The sequence below is a fragment of the Pan troglodytes genome, chromosome 6, assembly GCF_028858775.2.
Source record: "Pan troglodytes isolate AG18354 chromosome 6, NHGRI_mPanTro3-v2.0_pri, whole genome shotgun sequence".
NCBI lineage: Eukaryota > Metazoa > Chordata > Mammalia > Primates > Hominidae > Pan > Pan troglodytes.
This window is the reverse complement of record NC_072404.2, coordinates 53,205,280-53,220,069: the sequence shown is the minus strand read 5'-3', so window position 1 is coordinate 53,220,069 and position 14,790 is coordinate 53,205,280. Positions and strand designations below refer to the sequence as shown.

General features: G+C 50.0%; 1 protein-coding gene across 7 annotated transcripts in view; it reads left to right on the top strand.

Annotated features, from left to right (window-relative positions):
* TNS3 (tensin 3) overlaps nucleotides 1-14,790 on the top strand; it is a 308,216-nt gene that overhangs the window by 185,923 nt on the left and 107,503 nt on the right. The gene's annotated exons all lie outside the window — the stretch shown is intronic.

Below are 14,790 nucleotides of genomic sequence, written 5' to 3'. Positions count from 1 at the left end.
TGGGTCAGGGCTTTTTGTGAAGCTGTAACGGGTGGATGAGCTGTCAGTGAAGTTACATCCAGGAGCTCCTTGGCCTGAACTTGTGTGTATGTATAATGCCAGGGACCGTTCCCCCTTCTTCTCTCCCTTCCTCTTTGCATATGGGGATGCCAAGCGCTGGCCATAGCCAACCTAGCTACTGTTGTACGGCCCCACACGCAACAGACATCTTGTTTTAATTTCTGTTTGCTTGTTAGTCTAGTGTTCCTGATTTATGGCTGTATCATTTAAATCTCTGTTTTCGTGAAACCGTCTCACCCAAACATGTCCTCTGTTCACCTGTGTAATATGCACATTGGGTCATAGCTAGGAGCGTGAAGGAGGAAAGGAAGGAAGGGGCAGCTGTGTGCTGGAATCTCCACAAGACACAACTGGAGGCTGATTTCAAAGGAGGGGAATTGAGGCTTTTCCTAGCATGTCATGCTGATCCCTTGTCTTTTTCAACCGCCGATTGAGAATCAGACTTGCTTTGGGAAAGAAATTAAAACACTTTTTGTCAGATTAGTTACATCCAGATGTAAAATAGCTAAAAGCAAGTGTTGTGGAAAGAACCGCAGTAGCGCCTCATCTTTGTGGATCGCTGAGCTTCCCATGACTTCAGGAAGGGGGTGTCTGTGGTTAGTGAGAAAGGACACGAATTGTGTCTCCCAGGGCAGCACATGGCTCCTCTCTGTTGTCCTGGGGAAAAGCTTGCTCCTTCATAGGCCTTGTGGGATGGAATTTCAACTCAAGGAATTGTTGCAACCCAAATACACCTGGACCAGAGGTGGAGACCCACAGATGGAATGTTGATGGTAAGGACATTAAAACACAGATGAAATCTGGGGCTAGTGGGCAAGTTGTGGACGGGGAGAGCTTTGCTCTGGCCTGTAAAGTAAACAGAGTGTTCTTTGCTGGTGTGAATTATTCAGCACACCGGTCCTTCCAGATAACCAGCACGTTAACAGAAATGTAGCTGAAAACTCTTGCAAAATGATACATTGTCTCTCAAAAGATCACAGTGCACACTGGAATCTTAAAGCTGTGAGAATAATTTCATAAGATTTATCAAACAACAGTTATCAAACTTTTTGATCACAGAGCTCTTTTTCCAGTAACGTCTGTTTGCATCTGCATAGCTATATTCTGTCCATCACATGGTGATGTTTTCCACTGGAGGAGAGAAGGGTGAAGCGGTGGCTGGTGAAGTGTGTAAATAATCAGCGCAAGGCAAGATGGGGAAAGGGGCTAATTTGGAGAGCTGGATGGGGACTCTGAGGACAGCTGACTTAGCATCCTAAATTCCAGGCTGAGGCGAGTGGATTTTACCAGAGAGGTCCCTTGCTGCATGGGAGCCAGTGAGCAGCGCTCTGTCCTGAGGTGACGAATCAGTGGCTGTGCCGAGTCTCACGGAGAACAGGGAAGCGAGTTGTGGAAAGGTCATTCTCGTGATGCTGGGAGGTTCCTTGCTTGCCAAGGGAGGGGTGAGCCTGGAGGGTTATTGACCATGAGGGAGGCAGGGGTTCTAAAACACAGGTGGGTGTTCTCTGTGCCAATGCTGTAAGAGGGGAGCAGTGAAGTCCGGTGGACAGTGTGGAGGAGCCCCAGCTCCTGTAAGGAGCATGCTCTGGAGGGCAGCTCTGTGCTCAGTCCCTCCGTGGGTGCCCCGCTCTTGTCTGCAAGCTGGCTCCCAGCTAAGCCTGTGACCTGCCTGCGGGGCAGGCTTTATCCTTCCCATGTCACAACCAGGGAACTGAAAGCTGGGCGCCTGCAGCACGTCACTCACAGGTGGTGAAGGACCTACGTTGATTTTATGTAGAAAACATATAGACAGAAAATCAGTTGAGTGTTCACCATCCTTTAGGGGTTACATGAAACTTTACAGAGAATCTGTGGAATTACGTGTGTGAGCGTGTGTGTATAGATCCATACATTGTGGAGGACTTGCCGTTATCACTGGGTGAAATAGACAGAATTCAGTCTTAAAGACTCTCAGCCACCGCAGTGTCTCCTGAAGATGCAGAGGGAGATACTTCTTTACTTTGAGGCCCTCTCAGCCCATTCACGCTGCCTTGACAGATGACCATAACCTGGGTGTCTTAAACAACAAGCGTGTATTTCTCCTACTTTGAGAGGCTGGGAAGTCCAAGATCAGGCAGCCAGCCTGGCGGATTCTGGTGAGGGCTGTCATCTGGTTGCCAACTCCTGCCTTCTTGTGTCTCCACATGGTGGTGAGGAAAGGGAGCTCCTTGGAGCCTCCTTTCTGAGGGCATCAATCCCACTTATAGGGGTTCCACCCTTATGCTCTGAGCACCGCCAAAGGTCCTGCCTCCTAATACCATCACTCTGGGGATTAGGTTTTGACATATGAATCTTAGGGGACACAAATATTCAGTCCATAGCGGATACTCAATGCATGTTTCTTGAATGAATGATTAGAGAAGCAATTTGAACTTTAAATATCTAAGGCCCTGACATTACAAATCACAATTCCCATTGGTGTATTTTTCATGCAGCATCTTCTGAGCCAGTGGTGTGAGCAGGTGGGAGACTGCTGTGGACTGTGTGGTTGGAGGTGGTGGAGCCATGCAGGTGATGGTCTGGGCATGCACTCGGGACTCTGTGTCACCGAGAGTTGGGTCTAGGGGCGAGTAGAGAAGGTCTGGCATTGCCATGCAAAAGATGGAGCCAGTTGGGAGTGGGTGCATAGGAGTTCTGGAAAGAAACTGAGAAGGACAGGGCAGAGTGGGAAGGACACCCGGGAGAGAGTGGTTCCCAGACAGGAGGGTGAGGAGTCGGATAGGGCGCCAAGGCAGCCAGGTACACTTTGCAGCCAGATTCACAGCTTTGTCATCACTGCTTCCAGGCTTCATAAAGCAGCAGAGACCCCCTTTATGGGCAGAGTCACGCCCAGACTCCTCAGGGATATAGTGGGTGAGAGTGCAGCCTCCTCCCAGTGCCTGGTTCATCCCTTGCAGCCTCGATGATATCTGAAGCCCATGAGCACCCCCAGGGAGGTGGAGTGACAGGGGAGGACTCAGAGCGAGCTCAGGACTGGTATCCGGATGCTTAGCCCAGAACCCGCCGCACGGAATCTGAGTCCTCTCCCAAAACTGGATCTCAGCAACCTTCCCTTGAACCACTGCCTGAGCATTCTTGAGAATTCCAGCTCCTGAGTTACAAACAAGCACGGAGCCTTTCCTCAAATCTGCATCCGCTCCTCCTGACCCTCCATCCCCACGTGCTGTCTGGCGTGTCTGGGGTACCTGATTCAATGGAGTGAGTTTTATGCTTTTCTTTCTTTCTTTTACATACATTTAAGCTTGTATCAATATTTTTTGAAGATGTAAATTATCAAAAAGATGGAATAATGACCGCCATCTTACCGTCTAGAGATGAAGCACTCGTCATTGGTGTATTTTTGGCATGATTTCTAAATATCATGTAATTTCTCGTAGTAGGATCAGCCTGTGCATTGTTTTATAGCCTGAGTTTTTCACTTAACCCACCTCCTTGAGCATCTGTGCACATCTTTAAACTTTCTTCCCATGTCCTTCTCACTGAGCACACTGGATTCCCTTAGAGGGGCTTCCAAAGTGCGTTTGATCTTATTGCTGCACTCCTGCAGGGTTTCCAAGTTCTCCCTGTGAGACACAAGGCTGCCATCACCACCTCTGCCATCAAAGTTCTGCAGAATCCCCAGGCTTGGGTCCTTTTGAGAAGGTGTTCCCCAGAAAGAGTAGTCACCTTTGGATAGAAAACTCATCCTTGCTGAATTTCCCTCCTCTCTTCCACTCTGCAGCCCTCCTCAGCCCCTCTTTGGCATGGAGGCCGGTGTGCTGCATTGGTGAGCTATTACTCCAGGCAGTCTTCGCTCTTGCCTGCGGTCAGCAGTGCCTGGCTCAGGTCCCTGGACTGGACGCCGCCTGGTGGGTGAAAGGCTGAGTCCCAGCCGCATTCCCACCAGGGCTTTAGTCTTCAGAGCTGTCCAATGCTTTGAGGAGTTAAGGAAGGTTTGGCAGCCTCTGAAACATTCTCTTTTAGCTGGGAAAATGATGTATTGCGGCACTCTCTTTTCCACCCCTGCCCCTGCCTTTTCTATCCCCCCCCCCCCGCCTGGTTAAAAAACCCCAAAAATGTTGACTTAAGCCGCATTTATCTCTAGCAGTGGTTGCCGTCCTGGAATGGAGCCCTCCGCAGCTGCCTTCAATCTGGGCCTGTTAGGGGAGCGCTGGCTTTGATGTGTGAGCACAACATTCTGCTTCTATACTCAGAAAGGAGCCGGCCTTGAATCCGTTCCAATGTGGGCAAGTGATTACAAACGCCCTGTCTTCAGCACAGAGAGGAGCACATGGTCCTGGTCTCCCCGTGGGTCTGTGGTCCTGGCAGGTGGTGGCTGCAGGGGACGGCAGTCGTGTCAGTGTTCCCAGGGGTAGTTGCTGTCCCCGAGGAGAGGGAAGAATGTCTCGCGGCACACAGTGTGGCTGCCTGCCGGAAGCCTCACTATGGTGTTTCAATCCTCGAGAGAGCCTGTGAGCCCATTTTAGAGATAAAGAGAGCAGATCCAAAGAGAAATCAAAAGCTAGGAACTGGCCAGGGACCCTGGTAGCCTTCTGGCGTTGTACACTGTCGGCGATGGCAGCTGTGGCTCAGAGTGTGTCTTGTGCTCAAGACCGTGCAGGACAGGGCTCATACCCTTGACTTTCCTCTTTGAGACTTTGAGACTCAGTGAGACTGGGCTGAGTCTCACTGGGTGCCCCACCTCCTCGTCACACAAGAGGGCTGTGGGTGGGGGGATTTCTTTACCCTAGCAGGATGTACCTGCTCTTTCAGGATCAGACTTGCTGTGATGGTCTAAGGGAATGCCCACAGCAGCATATGTGTCCCTGGATTTGTATTGTCACCACCAAGAACGCAGTGTGTAGACAGATCCCACTACTCCCTCCTCTTCATGGCTCAGAGTGATGAAAGATGGCCTCGCTTCCTTTTTCTCCCCACCATTGGGCCTCAGCCCCTCCAGACAGGATTCTCCCCACAGTACTCTTCAGGGAGGCTCTGCAAAGCCCTGGACCCCCATGTTGCTGAGCCCTATGGAGAACATCTCATTTTCCTCGCTGGACGTCTCTGGAGCATCCGTGTCAGTGGCCACACTCCCCATTGGGATGCTTTCTACTTGCTCTCATAAGCCACATTCTCTTTCACTTTCCCAGTCTGTAAAGTGGCCTGTTGTAATTGGATGACTCTAAAGATACCTCCCTCCAACTCTGAGATTTTTGTTATCATACACACCATTTGTCATATTCACACATCTCATATTTTCTTGGGAATTGCCATGGCTCTGATGCTGGGGTGGGCGCAGGAAGAAACACAGCAGACCCTCTAATTGGGAAGACACAGATATACATCAGTTGTTGCCACAGGGTGCACCATGTACCATAATTGGGTACCAGGAATTAGGAAAGAATTGAAGAGAAACAACCACTTTGCCTGTACAATCCAAGGAGATTCACGAAGAGGACAGCCCTTGCAGGTAGGGAATGCAGACAGGGTATGCCTAGCCCTGGGCATGGGGCATAGGCGAGCAGCACATATTCATGGGGTGGAAGTGTGTTCCGCCTGGCTGGTGTGTGCAGGAGGAAGTAAGAGGTGCTGTGTGTGATGGATCGTGAGATCGGGGAATGTCAGCTTCCTTTCATGAGCCTGGCTCCTTTGCTGGGTGACAATGAGGATCCCAGGTGCCACATGACTGGAGGATACAGAAAGGTAACAAAGAGGCTGGAAGACGCCCTCTGGGAGGCAGAGTCTGGAGAGGAAGGAGAGTAGAGAATGGGCTTCTGGACTCCCCAGCTAAGAACTGACGGAGGCCTGGACTTGGGTGTGGCTCTGGTGATGGATAGTAGGGGCCTTTAGATATTTAGGAGGTAGATGAGTGAGACTCTGTGACAGATTTAGAGGAAGGGTTGAGCAGCAGGGAAGCTTCAAGAATGTCTGAGGGTTGGAGATGAAGGCCTGCTCTGTCACTCTTGTCCTTGGTTTCTTGCCTTGACCTAGGACTTTTTGAGTGCAGCTCAAACTTACCAATCCAAGAGTGTGCAGGACGAGGGCCGTGGCATTGCCAGGCCTGGGCTCTGCCACTTTAAGTGGATACCTTGATGAACATCCCCAGAATCCAGGCTTTGGGGCTCCCATGGGGCTGCTAGAGCAGGCAGACAGAGGAGATTCACATTTGTCTGCAGCCTTCGCAATAAGACACAGTCCTGAAGTGGCCATACCGCGTTCTCAGAATACTTTTCCGAGCTCCAGGAATGGGCTACCACGACGACATGTTGGGTCAGGAAACGCTGGCTGCAGTGTGCAGAGCTGGCCGGGAAGTGCCAGATCAAGCTGAGACCATTCAAGTATTGCCACTTTGAAAATGCATTTGAAAAATTTCCTCCCCAGACATTGTTGGGTTTTAAGATTTGGAAATTGAAGTAAACTTTGACAACTTTAGTGGAGGAGGGGGCCGATGGCACCTGACAGATCCTTCAGTCTTGGCTCTGCTTTTTGCTGAGTGCTTGGGTATACACAGTGCCTTGTGTCTGCAGCCTCGGTCCTTGTTGGCAAGATGGAATGCTGTCCCCCAGCATCGAGAGCTGCTCCAGGGCGCTTTGCATGGTATTCAGCCACCCTGTGACATTTGACTCTGCACCAGGCAGAAGAATATTTCTTTAGGTCTTGCCCCCAAACCGGGCTTTTCTAAGCATTGCTTGCTTAGATAGCTCCAGTGAAAAGCAGCTGTCATCAGGCAACTGAAGTTGTATGAGACAGAAACGGGCCAGATGGGCGGGTAGTCCTGTTCTGAGCCTGAGATTTCCTCCCTCTGCATCTCTTGATTGTGAATTGAGGCTGCAAGCCTCCAACCCACAAACACCAAAGGACCCCCTTGCAGGCGTGATCGCAGACCAAACAGCAAATCTTCCTCAATGTCACCTGAGAGAGTGGCCTGGGGGCGCCGGCTTCCTCCTGTCTCAAGTGCGAGAGGCCTACCCTCTGTTAAAACCAGGATCAAGTCGTGTGGGTGTTACTTTCAAAAAATTGATACACTCCATCAGAAGAGTGAGGGTGGCATTGGGGGCAGTCAAAAGAGTTGTTCCAGTCCCTGAGCCGCCATCTCATTAAGTGTTCGTTACTTTTCGAGTCCAACAGGAATCAGAGGAATTGGCTCAAGTTGTATGTTGTCCTGTACAAGTTTGCAGAAATCAGCCCACAAGAGTGGCCTTAATAGTTAAGTAGCATCACCCCCTGGGACAGAGAAAGAGGTGCCGAGAGTTGGCTGGATTTGTCCTGGGTCCTCAGGGCCTCCCAACCCCCAGTCGGCACACAAACCTTGGGCCTCCTCTGCTTCCTGGGAGGAAGGGTACCCCCGATATCCCACTGGACGGGGTGTCCTGTGCATGCAGACGGGTCTACAAGGTGGATGGCTTGTTTGTATTTCTGCAGTTACTGTGTCTTCTCCCTCTTCTTCTTCTTCTGCTTCTGCTTCTGCTGCTTCTTCTGCTTCTTCTTCTGCTTCTGCTTCCGCTTCTGCTTCCGCTTCTGCTGCTTCTGCTTCCACTTCCGCTTCTTGTTCTGCTTCTTCTTCTTCTTCTTCTTCATCTTCTTCTTCTTCTTCTTTTTCTTCCTCTGCTGCTTCTTCTGCTTCTGCTTCTGCTGCTTCTGCTTCTTCTGCTTCTGCTTCTTCTGCTTCTCCTTCTTCTGCTTCTTCTGTTTCTGCTTCTGTTTCTTCTTCTCTTCTCCTCCCTCTCCCTCTCCCCTTTTTCTTCTTCTTTCTTCTTCTTTTTCTTTTTTTTCTTTCTTTGAGAGGAAATCTCGCTCTGAGACCCAGGCTGGAGTGCAGCGGCCCAATCTTGGCTCACTGCAACCTCCACCTCCCGGGTTCAAGCAGTTGTCCCTGCCTCAGCCTCCCGAGTAGCTGGGACTACAGGTGCCTGCCACCATGCCCAGCTAATTTTTGTATTTTTAGTAGAGATGGGGTTTTCACTGTGTTGGCCAGGCTAGTCTCGATCTCCTCACCTCAGGAGATCTGCCCACCTGGATCTCCCAAAGTGCTGGGATTACAGGTGTGAGCCACCACGCCTGGCCTACTATGTCTTCTTAGAGTCCAGAGGAGCTGTGCTTCTTAATCTCTTTTCACTTTCCTCTTCTGTTTGTGATCAGTATCTCCATTGCTCTTTGGTGACCCTGCCCACTTAACCAACATGCATGCAATGATTCATGCCCCTGCCCTACCTTCCTTCCCCAAAGCTGCAGATCTTTGGACTCTAATTCCCACCTATGGGGACTACAACCTTGACTGTTCTTCTGTTGGTGGATTCCCTGAGATGTGAACCTGGAAGAGGGCTCCATCCCCACAGTCTCCCTGGGACCCTGAGCCACGAAGCTTCCCACACCCAGCGTGAGCAGCAGTGTGTGTGTGTGTAGACCCTGGTGTAATGAGGGTTTGGTCCATATTCTTCTTACAAGGCCCTTGCTGCCACCCCTTTCCAAGTTACATCTCAGTCAAGCCCCTCTTCCCAGATGTGCTCTTCTGCCCATCTCCTGGTAGGAGTAGGGGGCCTGAATGGCACGTGATCAAACCTGCTGAGTTTCCATCTGTGTCTTCCTTGCGTAGAACCTTTCTCTCCATTGCCTGAAAGAGGCAGGTCTGCAACTTCACTGTGCCTCTCTGTAAGAGCCTGCAATTGCACTTGTGCCAAGTTGGGGAAAGAGAGCACCTGCTGACTTTAAGTATTTGATAAACAGAACCAAAATGTGAGAGAACGAGGCTGGGATTGAAGAAAAGCAGAGTCTCTTCCTCACATGCACATGCTTCTGTGTGCCCGGCCCACCATCCTCACCATCTTCTTCAGCCCTTGGCTGGAAGAGTAGAACTTGTGCGTGCCCTGGCTCTTCTCTTTCAGGCTTAAAGGAATGTCTGGGGAGGCCTTTTAGATTATGCATGCAAGACTGTCTCATCTGCTCCTTTCTTTGGAAAGTGCTGCAAGACGGAACTGCCAGGGCTTCCTAGGGGAGGGAAAGGTTGTGGATGACTTAGTGGAAAAGGGAGGTGTTCATACAAAAGGTGCAGCTGGGACAATCTCTTTGACTTGGGTCCTTTGTCCTTATGGGGACAGGGACCCCTACATGGAGGTGCACCCTCATGGCCTGCATCTCTGGCCCCATTCGGCCATCTGGGCTAGGAGACCACCATCCACATGCACGCTCCCTTTAAGCAAATGATTCTTCTGCCTTTTACAGTGACGTTCTTGGTGCTGGCATTGACCTTAGGAGTAACAACACTCTTGGGGTCAACAGCTTTCAAACTCTATGCCTGTGGCTCCAGGATTCCAAGTTGGTTCTTAAGGAGCAGCCCCAGCCTCTCTCCATCCACTCCTGTCAGAACCCTCCACAGCCCCAGCCCCACCTTGATCTTTTTCTGTTTTTATATTGGGTTTCTGCATAAAGATTTGTTTGAAGATCAAGTTCTGCTGTTGAAAGTTGGGCACTCTGGCCCTGTACAGTTGATTCTGGGACTTTAGATAGTTAAAGTTGTGTTTAAATGTTGACAAACAAGTTACTTGATGTTAAACATGCATTCAGTTGCATATAAATTGTCACTTACTCTCTCTGTAAGTCCAAGGACAGAGGGGATGCAGTTGTTGTATTCCGTTACTGTTATCTAAGATGCCATGGAGGGCAGGGCATGTGAGGTAGAAGGCATAGGTGTCAGAGACTAGTGGGCGTGTTCCTTACTTAAATTTTTTAACATAGCACAGATTGCAGAGGATATTTTATGTAAAACATCCAGCTATTTCTTGAAAAACAGGGTTGATATAATGGCAGCTTGTGCTGTTATGTAAGAAAAGCGAGCTTTAATGGATCTTCAGACTTGCTCAGTTTATCTTGCCGATAGGAGCAATTCTGACCTACTTTGGGGATGAAAGCTGGTTTCCACAGCACTCCTTTCCCCCTGTGGACACTGTGCTGGATGGGGACACATGCCAGGCTGAGCAAAGCTGAGACCGCCTCGGCTCATTGCCTCAGCACAGCCATACACCTAGAGCCTGCCTGGCTGTCTGTCGGGGAGACCTGGCATGGAGGTCCATGGATCAGGGTGAGAGACAGGGTGACCACTTTGCTGTGTGAGCCAGGAGTGTTATTAGAGCATGTCACAGAGAGGGAGCCAAGGTCAAGGCCTGTCGAGGGTGGACACCCAGTGACAGTTGCTCTGGCTGGAGCTGGGAGCCCAGATTTAAATCCCCAGGGCCCGAGAGACTGATGCGAAGTGCAGGGAAAGCCATTGACCCCAGGAGCTGGGAAAACAGGTTTCTGTGGACAGGAGGAGGGCGTCCCCAGCAAATGTCCTGTGTGCGCTCCGCCTGCACCTGCCTGTTGTGGATGTGAGGGGACCCCCTCCAGTTGATAGGGCCTAGGCGGAGGGTACAACTGTCCCCAGGAAGTTTTCTTCCACATTGCAAGAGCCAGAGATGTGTTTAGTATTTCTTTATAAATGCATAGTGATGATTTCTTAACAAGGAAAATACACCCTTTGACATAGTAGTCTTTCAGACTTCACCATGGAAAGTTGAATTAATTTAGGATTCATGGTGTTGACAGTCTATGGAAAATTATACTATGAAAATTCAATAGTATTTATTTTTGTCAGTGTGAATATGAGCTAATTTGTGACCTGGGATATATTCTCACTGAAATTAGGCCAAATGATTAGAGCAATAGCAAGATTTGGTGTTGATTGATTGTGGGAATTCTGCCAAGATCTCAACAGCTGTCCTTTGGTGGCAGCAGTAGCCATACATTGCCCCTGAACTCGTAGCAGTGAGTCTGGGATGCTGCTGGGCCCCTGACTGGGATGAGGCAGAAGGAAAAGCGGCGGGGGAGCCACCGAGTGATGGGCACTATGGGTGCTTTCCCGAGGGTGGGCAGAGGCTGCAAGGAAACCATCTTTCTCGTAGTATTGGGAGTTCATTCTTTATTCCTGTACACGTAATATATTGCTCTCTTGTTAATCATAAGTCGGAAGATTCCAATAGGTCACCTGGGGAGTGAAGGCAGAGTGTCACCTTCTGGGAAGCTCATGAAAGAAAACCAGAGGCCACATGTGCTTGTCAGGCAGGCTCTGTAGGATCCAGGATGCAGTCTCTATCTCCTCCCTGCCTCTCTGAGCATCGGCAGTGCTGGATGCTGCAGATACAGAGCTGAATTGGATGGCACAGCTCCGTGCAGAGGCCAGGACAGGGCTGGAATGGCTAATGGTTGTTGTTGTCAGAGCTCACCCTTGCTGAGTGCTGCTCATGAGCTGCACAACCTTCTGAGCGTGCAGCTTGCATTAACATATCTAATCTTTACCACACTGAGGGGTCAGAGGGCTAGTTGGTGAAGCCAAGAGTGGGGGCTTGGTCGCCGGCTGTGAATCTCCTTCTGCTGATGTGCCGAGCTCAGTTCAGGCAGGGACTGGATTGAGAGGCAGGAGACTGAGAGCACCATGAGTGTGTCCACAGCAGGGTGCCTGGTGCAGGAGCCAGGATGCAGAGAAGGGTAGAGAGCAGACTGGGAGTGAGTTCACTGGCTGTGGCGTCACTTGACCTGTGCAAGGCAGGCGAGGTTGTCTGTTGGGAGTGGACAACAGTCTGGGGAGTGGAGGTGTTGAGAGCTGGGACAGCTTGGAGGAGCTTCCCCTGGCAACAGGTGGTTGTTGGGTGAGCAATGTGGTGTGCTCAGTGATGTGTGGATGCCACACTGGTATGGCCTCTGTGATTTCAGAGGCATGCACATCAGCAGGGGCATGAACGTGGGCCACAGGCGAGGGAGACAGCAGGCCTCGTGGGTCTAGATGAGCTAGGAGAGGAAGCACCATGGATCTGTGTTGCCCTTGATGTCTTAAATTTGGTGCTGGAGTTAAACATACATTGGCTCTGACTCCCCTGTGCTGAGGGAAGGGCTGGATACATGCAGAGAAGAGCAGGAGCCAGGGAGCTGTAGCGGCTGCTAGAGAAAGGAGAGTCCTGGCCACCACTCCTGAAGAGCTCAAGGCTTTCAAAGTTTGGTGGAAGTTGAGGGTATGTCATGAGAAATTCTAAAGTCAAACCAAAGAAAGTTATCTAAAGTCCAAAGAGTCAAGGCCAGGGCCTCAATAAAATGTTGATGGTTTCCCAGGAGAAGCCACAGAACTGCCTGTGATGAGAGTGTTTGAACCTGGACCAAGGGAGGCGTGGACGTTTGGGGGATGGGCTGGGAAGTGAGGGACAATGGCAGCCCGCAGGGCTGGAGAACGCTGTAGCCAGGGGTACCAGTTTCCAGAGAGAAATGAGTTTTGGGTGAAAGTGTTCTGAAGTGGAGTGCAGGAGGCACAGGCTGCCCCTTCCCGGCCTCTGGGCACACAGCTGCCCCTCCAGAGACCCCCTGGGACGGGCCTGTCTGCCCATGTGGGTGGGGAGGGGCCTGACATTGGAGCAGGGATCACACAGGCTCAGTGTGGTGGACAGGTAGGGATGTCAGCTCAGGAGGATGAGTCCTTGGAAAGAAAGTTGGGAGAGGAGCAAACGGTGGAGACAGTGGGGGGAGAATGGGTGGTCATGGGCTGGAGGGACCTGCATTTGTTGAAAGTTGGTGGTGTCATGTTTTCAAATCAGAACTTTCTACCAGAAGCTATCTGAATTTAGATGTCACTTTCATGTGTCTCTCCTTATGAGGAGGAACTTCACAGGAGGCCCTGCGTGTCACTTTCTGACCTGCAGTCCAGGTAATGGCCTCCTCAGAAGCCACACCCTGATCTGTCTAGGTGGGCAGCTTTCTTTCGGCCTGGAACCCTGCACTAGAGGGTGCAGCATGTGATCACAGTGTCGGTTTCATTCCGGTGACCAGCGCAGAGAAGAGAGTGTCTTCTCTCTCCTTGAATGTTGTGTGCCCCAGGCTCCCTTGCAGAAATCCCCTGTCTACCTGGGGTCAGAGCCTGCCTCTGTCCCCAGACGCTTTGTATAAAACCTGAGTGCATGTGCGAGCCTTGGGCTGGTTGCCGTTGCTTTCTAAATATGCCCTTGTTACCACGTGGTTTCTAGCCTGAGAATGTTCTTACTTTTTATTTGTTGAGATCAGATTCATAGCACATAAATTTACCATTCTAATCATTTTAAAGTATACGATGCATTGATTTTTAGTCCGTTCACAAGGTTGTGGAACTGTCACCATTATCTAATTCCAGAGCATCTTCATCACCCCAAAAGAAGCCCTGTACTCATTAGCAGTCACTCCCAGTTCCTCCTTTCCTCAGCCCCTGGCAACCACGAAGCTACTTTCCTTCTCTCTGTTTCCCATTCCGGACGTCTCACTCATTGGAGTCGTGCAATGAGTGGCCTTCTGTGATTCACTTCTTTCACTCAGCCTGTGTTCCAGCTGCATCCTTGTTACGCTCCATCCTTTCATGGCTGTGGTGTGCCACTGTGTGGACACACCACACTCTGCCTATTCATTTGTCAGCTGGTGTGCATTTGGGCTCTTAACACTTTTTGTCTGGTATGAATAACGTTGCCTGTGAACGTTCTTGTCTGTGTTTTGGCCCTAGGATATTCTTATACCTCTAATCTTTCCCACTACTTTTTGAAATTTCCACATCTTTTCTCATCCTTCTAATTGGTTTCCCATTCTGGAATTTTCTTCTGCCTTTAGGGAGTCCCAAATAGGAGTGGCACTAAACATACTGCCAACCTCCTGTCCCGCTTGCTATTTTCGGAGATATTCGGGAAACTCAACAAGTCTTTTCTTCATTAGCTGCACAGTGGTCCCTTGAACGATAATTGAACTGTGTGAGTCCACTTATATGCAGATTTTTTTTAGCCAACACACAGATTGAAAATACGGTGTATTTAGGATGAGAAATGTGTGTATATGGAGAGTCCACTTTTCCTATACTCAGGTTCCTCGAGGTTGACTGCAGGATTTGAGTATGTACAGATTTAGTATACTCACAGGGGGTGGTGGGGGACTGGGGGGTGCTGGTGTCTTGGAACCAATCCCCCGCATATACTAAGGGTCGACTGGCCAGCCTCCTGCACAAAATTACAACCCTTCAGGGTGAAAAGGCTTGGGGCCTTTCAAAACACTCTGAGCCACAGAACTGCCTTCTGGCCAAACATCAGCAAAGCTTCAAAAGACCACGTTGTTTCAAGAAAGGTTAATACTAACAGCCTGAACAGGCTCCATGTAATCAAGACCCATTAGCAGGGAATGTGTAGAAAATGAGAGCGTTCTGAGCCTGCCTGCTCAGTGGCCGCCAGCTACGTAAACAAGATCTGAAGACCAGTGGGTGCCTGTTGCCATATATTCACAAAGGCTTATGGCAGCCCGTTTACAAAGCTGTCATCCACATGAAGAAAATTTGCCCTCAGCCACCGAAAAACAAAACAACAAAAACCCCAACCCCACCCAAATCAGGCCCAACCCAGAACAACATGAAAGGAAACACTCCTTTTGAACATACAACTAATCCTGCTGCCTCTTTCCATTAGAAATAGATAAAGGTACCTTGGCCATTGCTTTTCTTGCACAGTTTTGTGATGCAGTGGTCTGATTTTAAGATTTGTATCCTGTAGGAGGCTGGGACCCCCTAGCCATATCTAGACATACAGTTAGCTACAGTTTGGAAAGACCCCGGTGCTCAGGAGAGACTGGGACATTCATTGCGTTGTATTCACTACTTCTAATCTCTTTTCGTTTGATGTGTATTCTTTAAAGCAA